We start from the raw sequence: 18,444 nt of genomic DNA, 5'->3' as shown, positions 1-18,444 counted from the left end.
GCAGTCAATATCTAATTTAAATATGGGTAATTCTAGACATACCCAAATATTTTTTTCTCTTACTCAACAAAAAATTTGGACATGAATTGACCATTTTACCTCACCATGAATTGACCATTTTGTCCCACCTCTCTCTCTTCCTTCCCCATCTCTCTTCTCTCCAGCAATCTCTCTTCCTTCCCTATCTCTCCTCTCTGCAACCTTCCCTTCATCTCCTCCTGCCATACTCCCACTGCTCACACCCTGCCTCTTTGCCTGCAACACCCCACACCCTGCCCACCCCCAACCCCCTGCCATACCTCCTTGCCCCTCTGCCTGCAACACGCCTGAACAAAAAAAAAAAGAGTTGCAGGTTCGGCAGACCATTGTCGAACCTGGTTGTTTCCTTCGGCAGGTACATGCTGAACAATTCTATTCGGTGGACCAATGCCGAAATTGGTTGTTTCGTTTAACAATCATCCATTGAATATAACCGGATTGTTAGGCGGGTAGCTGTCGATCGAAACAATCAGGTTCAGCACTGGTCCGTCGAACCTGCAACTTTTTTTTTTTTATTTAAGTTGGGTTGCTGCGGGGAAAAGAGAGAGAGGAGGGTTGGTGCTGCTGAGGAGGAGGGTCGGTGCAGGGGAGGAGAGAGAGAGAGAAGGAGTGGGTTGGGTATGTTAATCAGTTGGGTAAGGAAGGGTATGATAGTAATTTGGGTTGGGTAAAATGAGAAAATATTAATTTAAAAAAAATGATGGTTGGGTAAATTGAGAAGTTGGGTAAAATAAAAAAATTGTTGGGTATATATAAAATTTTCCTTTAAATATTTGCCTACAATCATTATCTAATCTTTAATTAATCCCTTTCATCAATTTTCAATTGATGTTAATTTTCTAATTATAAATATTGTGAAGAGGAAAAATTATTATATGTGACCGTAATACCACGTGATATAATGTCGTGGTGTTATCAATCCATTCAAATTATAACACGTGGACGATTTTAAGGGTTTTTTTCCTAGATTTTACGGTTTTAGAAATTAATTATTATACACATGTTATAATTTGAGTGAATTAGTAACACTATGTCATTATGCCACGTAGTGTTACGGTCACATACAATAATTTCAAAGTGAAGTGACTATTAAAAAGGGAAATATTATGAAAAGAAATACTAATTAATGTTAATTGATCACCATACTGTAGGATCTCTCATTTTGGATATAAATTGATTTTTACTGGACATACTAACATCAAATAGGAAAATTACAGTTTACCAATGGGTAAGCGAAGATTACTTGGTCTTTGATTTATTTATTCTTTTCGTTGGTCTTGCATTACTAATTTACCATACCCGATCCATTGGTGTTCGTTGGTATTAGTTTGAACCAGTGATGTATTTAAGATTTTTTTTTTTTTTTTTTTTTTTTTTCATGGGAACGAGATGAAGACACTCTCAAAAGAATGTTAATTAGTTTGCCATGCCATAATTCTTTGAGGCATTTTATTGAACAACTTAACCCCCCACCCTTAAGAAAAATATCAAAGGATTTATGAGTCGTTGAGACAACTTAATTAATGTGTTGGAAGAATGATGAGTACTGAGGAAGATTTTTTTCACTCAGCCTCGTATATATGTACTAAATTTGTAGATTACCAACTAGTTATTAGTAAAAAGAGAGCATATTGAAAACTGAAAAGTCTTAAGTTCAAATCTTCTCTTCCTTCTCCAAACAAATAAAAAAAGTTATATGAAATTATCTTTTTATTTTATTGTTAAAATATTATTTTTATGAATTATTTAGTTTTTGTTGTCTTTTCGTTTTTTACTCATTATAAAAATTTCATAGATAATTGAATTATCAATAAATTTGATAATTGTATTAATTACTACACACTACAAGAAAAACCTTAATAGACATCACTACATAGATATCAGTTTTAACGCAATCAATATTGTAAAAATTTTTAATATCAGTTAGATTTTTAGTTTTTTAAAATTGATATATAAACACATTTATCTATCGCCGTGTTACAAATCTGATATCTAAAGTTTTGGGTATAAGTTACTGTTACGTCAAAAACTGACATCTAATTGTCATAACTGATATCTAAACCCTAAACTAATGTAAAGAAAAGAGGCGCTCGTTACTGTTCACTCACTTAAGTTTATTTTTTTCCCACGTACCTTCTAACTTCATACCCCATATATCCCTCAACACTCTCACTCAACCACACTCTTCACTCGCAGACACATTCACTCAGACTCCATCAGACCAAACTCAGCTCCTTCCCTCTCACCCTCGCTCATTGAGACCAAACTCAGATCGACCAAACTCTCCTTCGATCTCTCTATCTCTCTTTTCTCTTCCTCCTAAACACGATTCACTCATCCAAAATTGCAAAACCCCCAAATTCTAGGGTTTCACTTTCTCTCTCTGATGGAAGGCAACAACTAGACCTCGGGACCAATGATACGAGATCTATCACCCATCGTCCAACACCCATCGCCTAGTATCCATCGTCTAGCTTTTTGTGTAACACCTATCCAACTCCGATTCTGTTCTCCGAGAGCTCTCTCAGGTACTCTCTCTCGCTGTTGCTTTTTGTGTTTTTTATTCACCTTGTTTGCTTGCTATACTCTTCCTTTGGAAGCCGGATTCTCTATTATTTTTGGGAATTTTGGTTGAATTTAGACAAATTTTCTCTACTATTAGTTTCCGAAAAATTTTATTTATTTTTTGGTTGCAGGTGGTTTCGGCTCTCTCTTTCTCTGCTATCTTTCTCTTTCTGAGCTTTCACATGCTTTCGGTATTTCTCTCTCTCTCTCTCTCTCTCTCTCTCTCTCTCTCTCTCTCTGTGTCTGTGAATTTGAGTTTTCATAATAGTCCATGATGAATTTCGATTTGGCTTAAAGACTCTGTTTGGTCGGGGGTTCGATTAGTTTGATTTGGTGTGGGTTTTATTGTGAAATGTTTGGGTAATTTGTATGTTTCAATTTGGAGTTTTATATTTGCTTGCAAGGTAACATCTGTCTCTTTCTGCTAGGATTTTATTAATTTTGTTTTGGGATTTTGTTTTCTGTTTTGGTTAATTTAATTTAATTTTCTGTTTTGAGGAAGTTCACATGTGGTTTACTGGAAAATGATTCAGACTTATCCAGGGCATAGGTTGGATGGAAGTTCCTTCATGCTATAATGATAGTTTTTGGTATATATTTTGGCATACAAGAGTACAGCTGCCTCTATTATCTATTTGTATCTATTTAGGTTTTTTTTTTTGTATTGAATATCTTATTTCTTTCTCTCACACTTCCCTCTTAATTTTATTATTTGGTTCCTTAGGTGAGCAGATGTCTGGTGTCTTGTGTGGTCCTGGGCTAAGAGATCAATTTCAAGGATTCATTCTAAAGGATGGCTTAACAAGGTACCGGCCTATATATATATATATATATCACTGTATGTGTGTGTGTGTGTGTGTGTGTGTGTGTGTGTGTGTGTTATTTGGGTCTTTTTTAAATCCAACAGCACAATTCTAGCTATAAATTTTGTTTTCAAGGTTATGGTTTTCTTGGTTCTGAAACAGTAGACATATATGGAGAGTGGAAATCCAATAGGTAAAAACAGAGCCAAAGGGGGTTACAGAGACATATATGGAGAGTGGCAGCAAGGTTTTAAGGGCTCTTTTTGGAGCTCTTCTACTTCTGGGTGTCTTCTGGTTTTTCCTTGCTGGAATTCACCAACTTGGAAGCATCTCTATGTAAGTGTCTATGTATTACTTAAGTCTTTAAGTTTCTTATTTCTTACACATTGGACTAATTTAATTAAGTATAACTCTATGTAATTTCCTTTGCTTGTCTGTAGTGTCCTAAACAACCGGGTGGTGTTGAATGTGGATATTATGTGATGAGGTACATGAAGGAAATAGTTGAGGACACAACCCTTGCATATGAGTCGCAGGTTAGAATACTTACTCCTATTGGGGCAGGTTGCTCCTATTGTAGATATCGGCATATGAGTTAGTTAAACCAATCAATTTCCCAGCCATGCATTAACACTGAATTGGGCAATGCCCATGTATATGTGTCTTATGTATTTTTTTTGGAATTATAAAGTTAGTTAGAACTACCTTATTTGTGTAATTGGTTATTCTCAGGTTATGCACTGAATCATTTAATTTCATGTAGTAGAGGGTAAGTGGAAGCATTTTGGCAGCGTCAGTTATATCTTTGCCTATGCTACAATGCACTTTCCAGTGAGGTTTTGCTTGCTATGCAAACACTGAGGGTTTTCTAAACTCTGCCACCACAAAACAAGACATAATGGGTTTGTGTGCAAGTATACGTATTGCACTTGAAAAAGCAATGTCAAATGTTGTAAAATTGAAAAGGTATTAATGTTTTCGTTCAATTTTTCTTAGTCAAAGTTAATTACTTCATTTTTATCTCTAATTTTCTATCATAATATGTAGTTACTCTCTTTCTTGTCTAAAAAAAAAAGACAACTATAATAACGTACAACAAAGACTTTCAAAGAAGATGGAAGAAAGAACAAAGACACATGAATCCAGCAAGACAGATGAATCCAGCAAGACAGATGAATTCTCATCTCAGCTTTGCATCTTCGGTGAGTGAGGAGCTCTGCCAATCTCCATCATCTAGCTCTGCGCGCTACATCTTCTTGTAAGTAAACTCTTATATATAATGCAATAATGCTCTTTCAGTAGTTAGACCATTAATTTCATTATTACGATTTTAGGGTCATCCCTCACCAGTTATAAGTGAGGTTTAGTTTAATAAATATTTTGGGATCTAATAGTTTATTTCACTGTCTTCCGATGAGAGCAGCATAATGAGTCGATCCTCAATCCAGGACATTACTTCTAGTTTTTCTTTGGAGTCTATATGTTGCATAGCTTCTTGGTTGTAGAGATTTTCTTATTGTACTGATAATTCTTGTTACAATTTCGCTGTGATGTTCTATTCTTTTACATGGGCATCCATGAGATATAGATGTATGCAATTCATTCTTGATATGAGGAAGTGAACAATTTCTTAGCTATCAATCATTTTGATGTAATACAGGTAAGTGGCAGCATTTGGGTAGCGTCAGTTTTATCTATGTTGTGCACATACCTCTGCTAAAATGCAGTTTGCAGTGAACAAAGCGTCTTCATACTCTTCACAAGCATTCCAAACCTGTTTCCACTCGGACCCTTCCTTTGTCAGCTTACCGCTGTTCTGTCTGTTGTCTATTCTGCGTGTAGTCCATGCCAGATCTGGTTGGAGGCGTCAAATTTGCATATTAGTTTGATGCTCAAGGGTTCCAGCATCCAGAGAGGTAGGTTTGAAGAGCTTTTGTGCATTCGATCGAGTGTAACCTCGTGAATTCGAGTGTATAATGCAATTCCTGCTTTTCTGCATGTTTTGATTTTGACACATTTTGATCCCAGTTTTGGTATTCACTTACTTTCAGTTATAATCACTACTGGCTAGGCATGATTTTACTGAGGAAGCAATGTCAAATGGTGACTCACAAGGCAGGTCATGTGGCATCAATTTTAACCAAAAATGAGGTGACCAGCCATAATGCCAGCCATAATGCTTGGGTGGAAATCCAGTAGGTAAAAACAGAGCCAAAGGGCGTCCCAACTGATTTGAAAATTTGAAATTTTGTCTTAACAATTGATAAGAAAACTGGTCCAAACTACAGACAAGAATTTAGTCCCTTAGTGCAGAAGCTAAAAAAAACTAGGATTGTAGAAACCAAAACAGCAACATAGGTCATACATTGTTTTAAAGAGCCATCTTAACTTCAATCACTTTGAAATTAGGCTCTAGTATGCTTTCTATTAATAACTTGCTGTGCTTTTTACAAGTCATGTATAGTAAATTATTCTTCAATTCTTGTAGCTGTGGAGGACAATACTGCTGAGACCATTTAAGCTTGTCACTGTGTTTCTTCATGAGGCGAGCCATGCTATTGCTTGTAAACTTACATGTGGTCATGTAAGCAGCTCTGTTCTTTCTTACTTTCATCTAAAATTCATAATGCTACATTGATTGCCTGGCTGACTCTAGAATAGTATTCTTGAACTGTTTGTAGTATAATTTTTGTGATTGATAATTCAGGTGACGAAATAGGTCACTTGCTTCCTATAATAATTCTCTTCCATATATACATATAATATATATATAACAGTAGAATCATAATCTGTACATGGCATGGTGCCTATTTGCTACTGGTAAAAAGTATTACGGTGCACTTTATTGTATTTTATTAACGAAATAGGAGGACATTGGTAAGTCTTTGTTGCTCATATTTGATAAGTTGCATTTATTTAAGGCAGGTAATGATACAGATTAGTTTGCAGGTGGAAGGGATTCAAGTTCATGCTGATGAAGGTGGAACCACACAAACCCGTGGTGGTGTATACTGGTTAATTTTGCCAGCTGGATGTAATTTCATTATATCTCTTGACCATGTTTTATTTTATCTTTCTAAATTTACAACTTAAGTTTTTGGGTTTTATATGATTTATCTCTGTCTGGATCCCAAATGTAGGCCATCTGAAAGCCATCTGAATCATATATATGTGCAGCCATCTAAATTCAATACTTGATGCAATCTTATTAATGCTTTTGGCCTATATTTTCTTAATGCCCTTTGGAATCCTTGCTGAATGCACTTTTCAATACTTTGGGATCCTTGCTGCCATCTTATTAATTAATGCACTTTTCTTTCTTGTTTTCAGTGGAGTAACCTGAAGAACAAGAGGAGCAGTTACACACATGAATAAATAGATGAAGTCCGGGTTGAATGGGGAGATTATGTTTCCATGAATTTTATTTAGACTAACATGCATATTTTTGGTACCTTTTTGAGCATTTTGTTGTAGATATGAAGATATATACTAGCTAGTTCAGATTCAAAAATCTTTTGTATAGGCAGAATTTAGGCCTAGCTGAATTGCACTGTCATGCCTTCATTATTTTTGTACATGTTGGCATGTGTTTAATTAGGATCTAGCTAGCTAGAGATGGATTTTGTGAAGGTTATGGAGATAGGATAGTGATTTTGAGGTATACATGATGAGGGCTATCCATCTTTTTATATGGATTTGTAATCTTATTTTGTTAACTTCATTACTGAGTTTGGATGTTGGATTCATTTATATGAATGGAAGAATTTAAGTTGGATTACTTTAGAAGCTTAGTAATTGTTGCGTGGATGCATATTTACCAATTAATTTTTATCCATATCAGAAGCCTATTGCATATCAGATTATGTAAAAATGCAACGATAAGGAATGATGTTTTAACATCATTTAAAAAACAAAAAACCGATATGTAAAGGATACTTTTATATCAGATTTCAAGTACAAAATCGATATGTTATACACCTTTTATATCCGATTTTAATTTAAAAATGATATTTTAAGTACAAACCGATATGTTATGCAACTTTTATATCAGATTTTAAGTACCAAACCGATATGTGATACACTATTTATATCCAATTTTAATTACAAAACTGATATGCTATACTCATTTTATATCTGATTTTAAGTACCAAGACGATATTGAATACATTTTTTATATCGGTTTCAAAATTACTAATGATATCATAAATATCTTACATATCGGAATGAAGTTTTTAAGATATCAGAAATGATTAATATCTGATAACGATGATGGTATATCATATCAGATTATCAAACAAATACGATATCTAATATAGTATAGACATCAGTGTATAACCGATATGTAATATGGGAGAATAGATATCGGCACTCAATATATCGGTTGGAAACCTAAATAGATATCGGTTTATTACTGATATATATTAAGGTTTTTCTTGTAGTGACAATATTAGTTAGTATTCTCGTTTCAATTTCTCAACAAAGAGACATTTGAGACATGACAAGCTTCTAGAGAAATTAAGAATCAAATACACAATGAGGACATGGACATCCAAGACAAACGATATTTGTTGAATGGTTTTTGATCTAACACATAAACATTTTGCACAAACGATATTTGTTGGACATTGACATTTTTTTTTCTTTTGCTTTTCCCTCTAGTGGGAGGTGCATTCCAGTTGCTTTAACGTTTTCTTATTCTCTATTTTTATGTACTTATGGTGTGGGAATTTTCTCCTTTTCGACATTTATGACTATACCACTACTATATTTGGTCTCCAAATAATCAATTCTTGCGAAATTTGCAATAGGGAAAGATGCATGGAGTACAAGAGTTGTCTCGGTCCTTTTTCTTTCCCCTCCCTGCCCCCCGGGTCCTTCTAGAATTTAGATATTTTGAGTGTGTGTTGGAGTTAGAGAAATATATAAGATTAGAGAAATGCTATTTACCTACTCCAATCTACTTTCTCCATCGACCTATCATTTATTATTCTTATTCTGCAGTATAAATTCATGATCGGAACCGTTCATTTTTTAAATCATTTTATGAAGATCATCTCTGCAAAAAATTAATCAAATCAAACATCATTTGCTTATGTAACTATGATCAAATAAACATACGGTTTTAGTAACAGTTTGATTCACCGTTTGTTTATTTGATAACAATTACATGACCAAACAATTTCCGATTTAATTGATTGTTTGCAGAGATGATCTTCAAAGAATGATCTAAAAAATGAACGGTTCTGATCATAAAAATACACTATAGAATGAGAATAATAAAGAAGAAGGTCGGTGAAAAAGGTAGATTGGAGAATGTGGATAGCATTCCTCATAAGATTATATATGTGTAATATGATGGAGGTTATTGTAGGAATGTGGTGAAAGATGAAGAAAATGTGAGGTATCTGGATGAGAGTAGGAGAGTTTAGACGTGAGGTAGTGTATTGCTATATCATCAATCCTTGACTTTTCTTGATATGTTTTCCATATTTGAGGAATGCGAGTTGTATTCTCTTTGGTGCTTTTTCTCTTTTCCTATCCATTGCATAGTCTAGTCTCATGATCAAAATGGTTCACTTTCTATATCACATGTAAAAGCTATTAGTTACGCTGAGCGAATCTTTGTCCTTTTGAGCAGCAGGGCTGCGAATCGGAACTCTCATTCCTCTGAGCAACGAAGCAGCGGATCAGGTCTTGCGTCTTGCTTACTAAGATATGCTTCAAAAACCTTTGAATCAAGGGTTTACCCGTTGAGAATCTATCCTCTGTCTTCTTCTCCTGAGCTAAAAGGCGTGGTTGGTGTTTAAAGGCTAGAACTGGATCACTCTTCCCCGACTTTAAGGTGAGAAAAAGGGGTCCTACAACCCCAGGAAGATCTCTCTTAGTAAAAGGTAGGCTAAGAGAGGCTCGTACTTACCTACACCCCACGACGAATTCTTAAACCCGCCCCCGTCCTCAGTCTGTTTTTAACTCCAAAGTCGGGTCGTGTTCTTTTCAATACAGTGCAAGAAATCATCGGCTATTTCAAGAACCTTATTTGGGTACGAGTAAACGACTTTCTTAAAGCCATAAAAAAAAAAAAAGGCACTTTCATTACGTAATATGAGAAGGGGGCAACGATATCAGGGAGGCCGTCATCGGCAAGGGTCCGGTCGAAGTTTGAATAATTGCGTATTATAAGGATTTGTGAATGAGAAATACAAGTTTCCTATATTCATAGGAATCAATGGGAGAATGGCAAATTGCTCACTTTAAAAATCACATTTAAAATTAAATTAACCAAAACGGAAATCGTTTAATAAGAACTGTTATCAAATAAATATATGGTTTTGGTAACAATTTTGCCTCTTCATCATCACTTTATTCTACCATTGGGGCCTTGCCTTTGTCATTTGATCTGGTAACAATTGGAACATCATACAATGACTCAACTTCTTTAGAACATGCTGGCCTCTTTCCATTATCATCTGCTTCAACTTCTTTAGAATATGCTGGCCTCTTTCCACTATCATCTGCCTCAACTTGTGCTTCACCCCCATCAACTTGTGCTTCACCACCATCAACTTCTGCTTCACCACCATCAACTTCTGCCCCATCACCTTCTGCTGCCCCTCCAACAGCCTGTGCTTCCCCTCCAGTGGCCTGTTTTTCTAGATCAATAATATCAGGCTGTGCTTCATTATTTTCAATTAGATTCTGGTGGGTGGATGTGATGTAATATATTGAGGCAACCCTATTCACTTGATGTTCGTAACACCTCAGCACACATTGATCATGTAAGACAGGTTCCCATCCAAAGTTTGGAGGATAGCCAGCCAGCCTGTAATAATACAATGGTGGCACCAAATACCCCAAATACCTTGAAATCCCATCAAATTCAAATAAGACATGTAATCCAAATTGCAATAGTCTGCCCAAACAACCTTCACACCTTCATAAATGCTCACACCTGTTTCAGGATTTAAAGTCACCAAGGTACCCCCATGATGTATTTCCAAGGTAAAGTGATCAGGATTATCTGCATAGCAAATACATATTAAGCATATAACCAAACTAGGTTACTATTTTAGCACATATTAAGTAATGAATAAAATAGTTAATTAATTATGCATTTCATAAATGCATAATCTCTTTACTGTTTTACAACACCAAATAATTAATTAAGTAATGGAATACACCCGTGACTAACTAAGAATTTGTCTAACCATTTCACTGATTAAGCAATTATTGAATTAATTTTACTAATTAAGCAATTAGTAAATTAATTTTACTAATTAAGCATGTCAATAAACCCTATTATTTAAGGTACTATTGTTGCAGGCAAGTACCAAAATTGAAGTCAACAATTAATCCAACCCACCTCAGTCCCCACTGCCACCCACCTCTAATTTATTCCACATACTGGTCCCAACAACTCATAAAGGCCAAAAGCCACAACAAAACTCCAAAATGTCAACGCAGTACAGGCAAAAAAGAAATCGAATCTATGATATAAGGAGACAACAGAGAACAACATCCATAAAAAGAAGGTATTTTTCAAATCGCACTTCATGGAAGAAATCAAAAGAATGAGTAAACAATTCATTGAAGTACCACGAGACCACTTACTGTAGTTCAGGGTATCCCCACTTTCTCTGAGAAATTCGCCTATCTACATCTCCAGTCAGAGTTGCAATGATTCCCAAATATTCTTGGATCAGATTCGCACTGGTAAAGGCGTAAAGCTTCCAGAAAACTAAAACCTTAAAGCTTCTGTTGAAGGCGATGGGTCTGAAGGAATAAGATACGATGGGTCTGAAGGTTTTCAGATTTGTTTTTTTTTTTTTTTTTTGGATTTTCGTACAAAATGGCAGTTGGGATGGGCAAGGTTTGATTTAATTGTGCACGAAAAGACGAAAATGCCCCTGCAAACTGGTCACGTGACTAGTTTTTAACGGTAAATGTGACAGACATGATAGAATGTACTTGATTGAGCCATTTGAAAAATTATAGTCCTTAATTGAATCAAAGTGAAATCGGGATTTTCAACTGAAAATAGAGGTATATTTATAGTTGCTAACATTTTCCCTTGTTAATTAGACAATCACTAGATTTGTCCAAAGCTCTGCTATTATGTTAGACAATAAATTATTAGATTCTAAAAATTTAAATTGTTAATTAGACCAACAATATTTACCAAACTAACAAGTATAAAAAGATAACATGAAAAATTAATTGGATATAATTACCTGCCATCTCCACCCCACATCTGTTTCATATTCATTTTTGGGTTGATTGACATAGCATGACCTGTTTCCCCTATATGCAACAACACCTGCAAATAGTTTGCTAAGAGTATCATGATTTCCAGAGGAAGCACCATCAATGCCACCACAGACCACAGTGACTAGATATCTTGGTGGTCTATTGTATTGAGCAGCCCCAGCATACATTGAATCCAAGTAGTCCTTCAGCTCAGATGACTTGCTCAAGGGTCTAATTAAATACAAGAAAAACAAAAGAATGATGACAAAGCCATCAGAATTAACTCATTGTTATTGTTAGAAATTTATAGGGTGTTTAGGACACTAGTAGCTAATGGCTTGTGTAAGCTTCTATTAGCTACTTATGCTTGATATGAGAAACTTGGGTGAAAAGTATTAGAGTGGAGTGGAGACCTTAGTTAAAAATAGGACAGTTTTATTTAGAAGTAGAGGAGGAATACAAGGCTTTAGTAGATGTCTAGGACAATAGGACTTAGGAGTCGTGGCTTTTAGTATTGCCTCTTGCTTCTTTTACAATAGGCCTTCTCATCCTATTTATAGATGTTGCTAACCGACATACCCAAAGGACTTGGCCTTTCCTAACCACAAGTTTATCATATATTCTAGAGAATTCCACAAATTCTTAGACTTCTCTAGTTAAGATAGTTACTAATAGATTTATCTAGAATACTCTTTCTTCTTATCAAGCTATTTTCTAGACTTTTAGAATTATGTAGAACTATGTAGAATATTCTAGCTTTAATTTGTATGGGCTTTGAGGAAGTCTCTAGAATTTTGTAGTATTTTCCAATAATGTGCATTAATTTTCAACACTCCTCCTTAATGCACATTTGGGATACTCCAAGCCTGCTTCGTAGCATTTCAAATCTTGGTCTTGAAAGTGCCTTGGTGAAGATGTCTGCTATTTGCTCCTCCGTCTTGCAATACTTGAGTTCTATCTTCTTGTTTGCTGAGACTTCACGTAGAAAGTGATGCTTGATGGCAATATGTTTTGTCCTGCTATGAAACACTGGATTTTTTGCCATCGCTATAGCAGACTTGTTGTCACAAAATATTTTAGTAGCTTCATTTTGTTGTTCTCCCATATCTTCAAATATTCTTCTCAGTCATATAGCTTGGCAGGCTGAACTTGACGTTGACACATACTTCGCTTCGGCTGATGATTGTGCCACTGTCTCTTGTTTTCTTAAAGACCACAAGAATATGCCAGACCCAATTGTGAATGCATAGCCTGATGTACTTTTGAAGTCGTCCGCTCCAGCCCAGTCGCTATCTGTGAATCCGAATAGCCTTGTATCTGTAGAAGGTCTATACCATATGCCATAGTCAATAGTTCCTTGCAAGTACCTTAATATTCTTTTTGCTGCTCCATAGTGTATCTGACTTGGAGTTTGCATAAACCTTGAAAGTAGGTTGGTCGCGTACATAATGTCTGGTCGAGTTGTTATTAGATAAAGTAGGCTTCCAATGAGACTTCTGTACTTTGATGCTTCTGCTTTTCCGGATCCATCGTCATTTCTTAGCTTTAATTTCATTGGTGATGAGCGGTGTAGCCACGGTCTTGCACCCAGACATCTTGAACTTCTTCAAGAGATTTTCAGTATACTTCTTTTGACATACGAAGATTCCATTTTCTTCTTGGCTTATCTCAATGCCAAGAAAATAGTGCAATTTACCGAGGTCGCTCATCTCAAATGTCTTCATCATATCTTCATTAAATTCTTGAATTAATTTTTCATTGTCTCCTGTATAGATAAGATCATCAACATATAGAGAGATAATAAGAATAGAGTTACCTTGAGTTTTGGTATAGAGTGTTGGCTCGCTTTTGCTTCTCTTGAATCCAGCATTGATGAAGTATTTGTTGATGCGGCTGTTCCACGCTCTTGGTGCTTGTTTAAGTCCATATAAGGCTTTATTTAGTCTTAGGACTTTGTCTTCTCCTCCTTCCTTGATGAATCCTTGTGGTTGCTCCACATAGATTTCTTCTTCGAGCTCTCCATTTAGAAATGCTGATTTTACATCTAGTTGGTAGAGTTTCCACTTCTTTTGAGCTGCAAGAGCTATAAGTGCTCTTATTGTATCAAGTCTTGCCACTGGCGCAAAAGTTTCATTATAGTCTATTCTTGGCTGTTGTGAGTAGCTTTTAGCTACTAATCTTGCTTTATGTTTTTGTATTGAGCCATCAGGATTAATTTTGGTCTTATAGACCCATTTCACGCCAATGATTTCTTTATTTGGTGGGCATTCTACAAGCTCCCATGTTTCATTTTTCTTAATTGTTTTAATTTCTTCTTCCATAGCCTTCCTCCATACTTCTTGTTTTACTGCAACTTCAAAACTTTCAGGTTCTAAAGTTCTAAAGTTATGAAGTTGCATGTTTCATATATATCTTTGAGTGATTTTACTGTTCTAGGTGATGACTCAAAGGAAGATTCATCTTCTATTGATGGAGGAGTTAAAGAAGATGTAGGAGGCGTACCTGGCGTTTCTAAAATTTCTCTTTCATGTGTGTCTTCTTCAGGCTGTTATGTTGGGGTTGTCTCTAGTTCTCCTGACAGGACAACACATTTCTTCTCTATTTTTCCTTCATCCCAATTCCAGGATGCAGATTCATCAAACTCGACATCTCGGCTGATCACGAGCTTCTTAGTTCTTGGATTGTAGACGTGATAGCCTTTAGATTGGGAACTGTATCCTATAAATATGCCAATTTCTAATTTTTCTTCTAGCTTATGTCTTTTTGAAGCTGGAATGTGCACATAGCATACACATCCAAAGACTTTGAGATGCTTTGCTGATGACTTCTGGTTACTCCACGCCTCAATAGGAGTCTTGTCTTGTAAAGCTTTTGTTGGACATCTATTTAGCAAGTATACTGCTGTGTATACTGCTTCTGCCCAAAATATCTTTAGTAGTCCTTTTTCAAATAGCATTGATCTAGCCATGTCCATTATAGTTCTATGTTTCCTTTCTGAGACTCTATTTTGTTCAGGAGCATAGCCCACTGTCAATTGGTGCTCTACTCCATCTTCGCAGAACTTGTTGAATTCTTTTGAGGTGTACTTTTTACCTCTATTTCTTCCAAGAGCTTTAATGTATTGGCCAATTTGTTTTTCGACATGAGCCTTGAACTTCTTAAAAACTTCGAAGACTTCTGATCTTTCACATAGAAAATAAACCCATGTCATTCTAGAATAGTCATCAATGAAAAGAATGAAGTACCTGCTTTGATCGAGAGATGGGGTCCTCATTGGTCCACAGACGTTTGTATGCACGAGCTCCAACAAGGCTTTTGCTCTCCAAGCCGTTCCAGATGGAAATGCTTGTCGATGTTGTTTGCCAAGTTGACAACCTTTGCAGACATCACCACTCTCCTTTATGCTTGGCAGATCTCTCATCATATTTTTCTGGTGAAGTAATTGTAGTCCATGAAAGTTGAAGTGGCCAAATCTTTTATGCCAAAGCCATGAATCTTCTAGTTCTACTTTCATGGCCATATTTTTGACATATTGCCAATGGATGAGAAAATTTCCCTATCCTTACTTTAGCTATAATATGATTTTTATCTTTTTTGTCATATATTGTGCAGGAGTCTCTAGAAAAGTGTAGAGAGTATCCATTTTCAATCATTTGGCCAACACTCAATAGATTATGCTCCAAGTTAGGAACTAAAAAAACATCATGAATTAATTTAGTTCCTTTGTTTGTATGGATAGAGATCGTACATTTTCCTTTCGTCTCCACCAGTGCGCCATTTCCCAATTTAACTTGGGATTTTATGGATGTATCTATTTCGGAGAAGATGCTTTCGTCTCCTGTCATATGGTTGCTGCAACCACTGTTGATGTACCATTTCCTGTTGTTCACCTCAGTTGCTACTTGACAAGCATAGAAAAGCTCTTCATCCTGCTCATTTTCTTCTGTATAATTGGCTTGATAATTCTTCTTAAGCCGACAATCTTTTTCCATATGTCCAAACTTTTTGTTGTTTCGGCATTTTGGTTTTCCTCGAAACCAACAATCTTTTTCTAGGTGGCTTGTCTTTTTACCTGTTCCACATGGAGGGAAGTTTTTCTTCTCCTTGTTTTCATTTTTGTTTTCCCAGTTATTGGGTTTATCTCCTTGTCTAGAATTTCTTTTGATATCCAGTTTCCTCTAGATTTCTGAGTCCTTAAATTGACTTTTGACTGGAAGGCACTTTCTAGTGAACTTTCATTTCGCCTACTCAGTCTTTGTTCATATGCTTCTAGAGAACCCATTAGTTCTGTCACTGAAAGAGCCGTTATATCTTTTGACTCCTCAATGGCAGTGACTATAGGGTCATATATACTTATCAGTAAGACTAATAAGTATTTTTTCTACAATTTTTGTATCAGTTATCTTTTCATCATAAGCTCTCAATTGATTTACTATTTCATTTACTTTGGAATAGTAATCTTTAGCGGTCTCAGAATCTTTCATTTTAAGATTTTCTAAATCTCTCCTTAGAGTTTGTAGTTTGACACTACGTACCTTTTCATTTCCTTGAAACTCTTCTTTCAAAGTATCCCAAGCCTCCGTTGATGTTGTAGCTCCCATGATCCTTGGAAATATCGTGTCATCCAAAGCTTGTTGTAGAGTGTAAAGAGCCTTTGCGTCTCTCTGCTCGTCCTTCTTCGCCTGCTTTCGTTGCTCAGCGGTGGGTCTTTCTGGAACAGAAAACCCACTAGTAACAATGTCCCATAAGTCTTAAGACATAAAATAGGTTATCATCTTGATGCTCCAAAAATCATAGTTTTCACCAGAGAATATTGGAAGATGGACAGAGTTTTTACTAGAGTTATTAGACATGGTGGTAAATTAGGATGACCCTACGCCCAATAAGAAAGCTCTGATACCACTGTTAGAAATTTAGCGGGTGTTTTGGACACTTGTAGCTAATGCTTGTGTAAGCTTCTATTAGTTACTTATGCTTGATATGAGAAACTTGGGTGAAAAGTATTAGAGTGGAGTGGAGACCTTAGTTAGAAATAGGACAATTTTATTTAGAAGTAGAGGAGGAATAAAAGGCTTTAGTAGATGTCTAGGACAATAGGACTTAGGAGTAGTGGCTTTTAGTATTGCCTCTTGCTTCTTTTACAATAGGCCTTCTCATCCTATTTATAGATGTTGCTAACCGACATACCCAAAGGGCCTTTCCTAGCCACAAGTTTATCATATATTCTAGAGAATTCCACAAATTCTTAGACTTCTCTAGTTAAGATAGTTACTAATAGATTTATCTAGAATACTCTTTCTTCTTATCAAGCTATCTTCTAGACTTTTAGAATTATGTAGAACTATGTAGAATATTCTAGCTTTAATTTGTATGGGCTTTGAGGAAGTCTCTAAAATTTTGTAGTATTTTCCAATAATATGCATTAATTTTCAACAGTTATAATGTAAACATCCCAATTCAAGAAAATTAATTACAAGAAAACAAAAGAGCAGTGACTGAATTAATCATCAGACTTAACTCTTATTGATTATATATGTAATTAATTAAATCCGAACATGAAAATGGCAAGTCTAGCTATCTGTATGCACCTGCAAGTATGAAATTTCTGGCTAAGAATTGAGAGACCATTAGGCCCAGAAGCAATTTTATCAATCTCAGACCATGACTTCTTTATGGTTTGGTAGCAAGTCTCACTGGCTTCCTACAAATGCATGCCCATAAATCATAATTTAGATTGAATTATACTTATGTAAACAAAACGAAAACAAAGAAAAAGATATATATTACTCGAAAATCCTTGGTAACAATGGAATAGTATCCATTTTCTGGTGCAACAATGTTAAAGTAGAGAAGTGGAGCTGATGAGGCCACAGCTCCAAGAGCAACATGGGGGTATTTTAGCCGAAACCATGAAGCAAGCACTGCATATATTAAACATAGAAAAGTACTAAATCAAAGGAAAAATATAAAAACATGGACAAGTCACATGTAATTAAATTAATGTAACAGTTGTGAAGAAAGTTCTGCATATACAGTTACTCACTTCCACCATATGATCCTCCAATAACAATGACTGGTGAATGCTCAGCAAGTCAGCATGCAGTTTCTTCTTTACATGTATGAGGATCTCTGCATAATCTGCTATAGCTTGAGCTGAGTTGAAGTACCCAAGAGTGCTTGCATTTTTCAATGCTTCTTCCCTTGACCCGAATGGGATCGATTTACCATAGTAACGGTGCTGATGAGAAAAATAAACATGTATTCAGATTTAGTCTGAGAACATAACATATATCAAATTGTCTGCTAACAGAGCACTAATTCCCTACTTATATACGTATGGCAATGTTAAAGTTCTTTCATATACATTAATAAATACCTCGATATAAATCTGGAGAGCTTGAAATTGAATGGCATTTTCGCTGAGAAATCCAATGATAGGTAGATCATTATCCAATGATTCTTCTGCGCCAAAGTAAGCAAAAATTGGTGCACTAATATTGGAGCCACCCCAATGCTTGGAGTTGATTAAATATCTTTGTTGAAAGGTAGTGAAGCTCTCAGGCCTAAAGTTGAAATGGTCAAGTGTTTGGGTATAATAAAATGGTTCATAGTCTATTGGATCAAATGCAGACAAAGCTTGGGGATGGTTATGTACATAATTTCCATGTATAAATGTTCCTCCAGTTGGACTCAGCCTTGGAATTTTGTTTAGAGGTGTAGCAGAAACAGAGGTTGTGATCACAAACAGAGAAATTAGTACAAGGCATTGTAGTGAAAATGTAAGTGGGTTCAT

The 18,444-nt window shown here is 35.7% G+C and overlaps 1 long non-coding RNA gene and 1 pseudogene across 1 annotated transcript; one reads left to right on the top strand and one right to left on the bottom strand.

Annotated features, from left to right (window-relative positions):
• Positions 1-4,554: 4,554 nt before the first annotated feature.
• On the top strand, positions 4,555-5,545 carry LOC147298923 (uncharacterized). Its single transcript, XR_015120524.1, has 3 exons — positions 4,555-4,665; positions 5,068-5,323; positions 5,459-5,545. It is a non-coding gene; the product is annotated as an uncharacterized LOC147298923 (long non-coding RNA).
• A 4,222-nt stretch (positions 5,546-9,767) lies between these two features.
• Positions 9,768-18,444, bottom strand: LOC147298922 (uncharacterized; annotated as a pseudogene).

Source organism: Dryas octopetala, chromosome 1 (assembly GCF_963921425.1).
Source record: "Dryas octopetala chromosome 1, drDryOcto1.1, whole genome shotgun sequence".
NCBI lineage: Eukaryota > Viridiplantae > Streptophyta > Magnoliopsida > Rosales > Rosaceae > Dryas > Dryas octopetala.
Note: the sequence above shows the minus strand (reverse complement) of the source record. Positions and strands in the feature narration are given on the sequence as shown.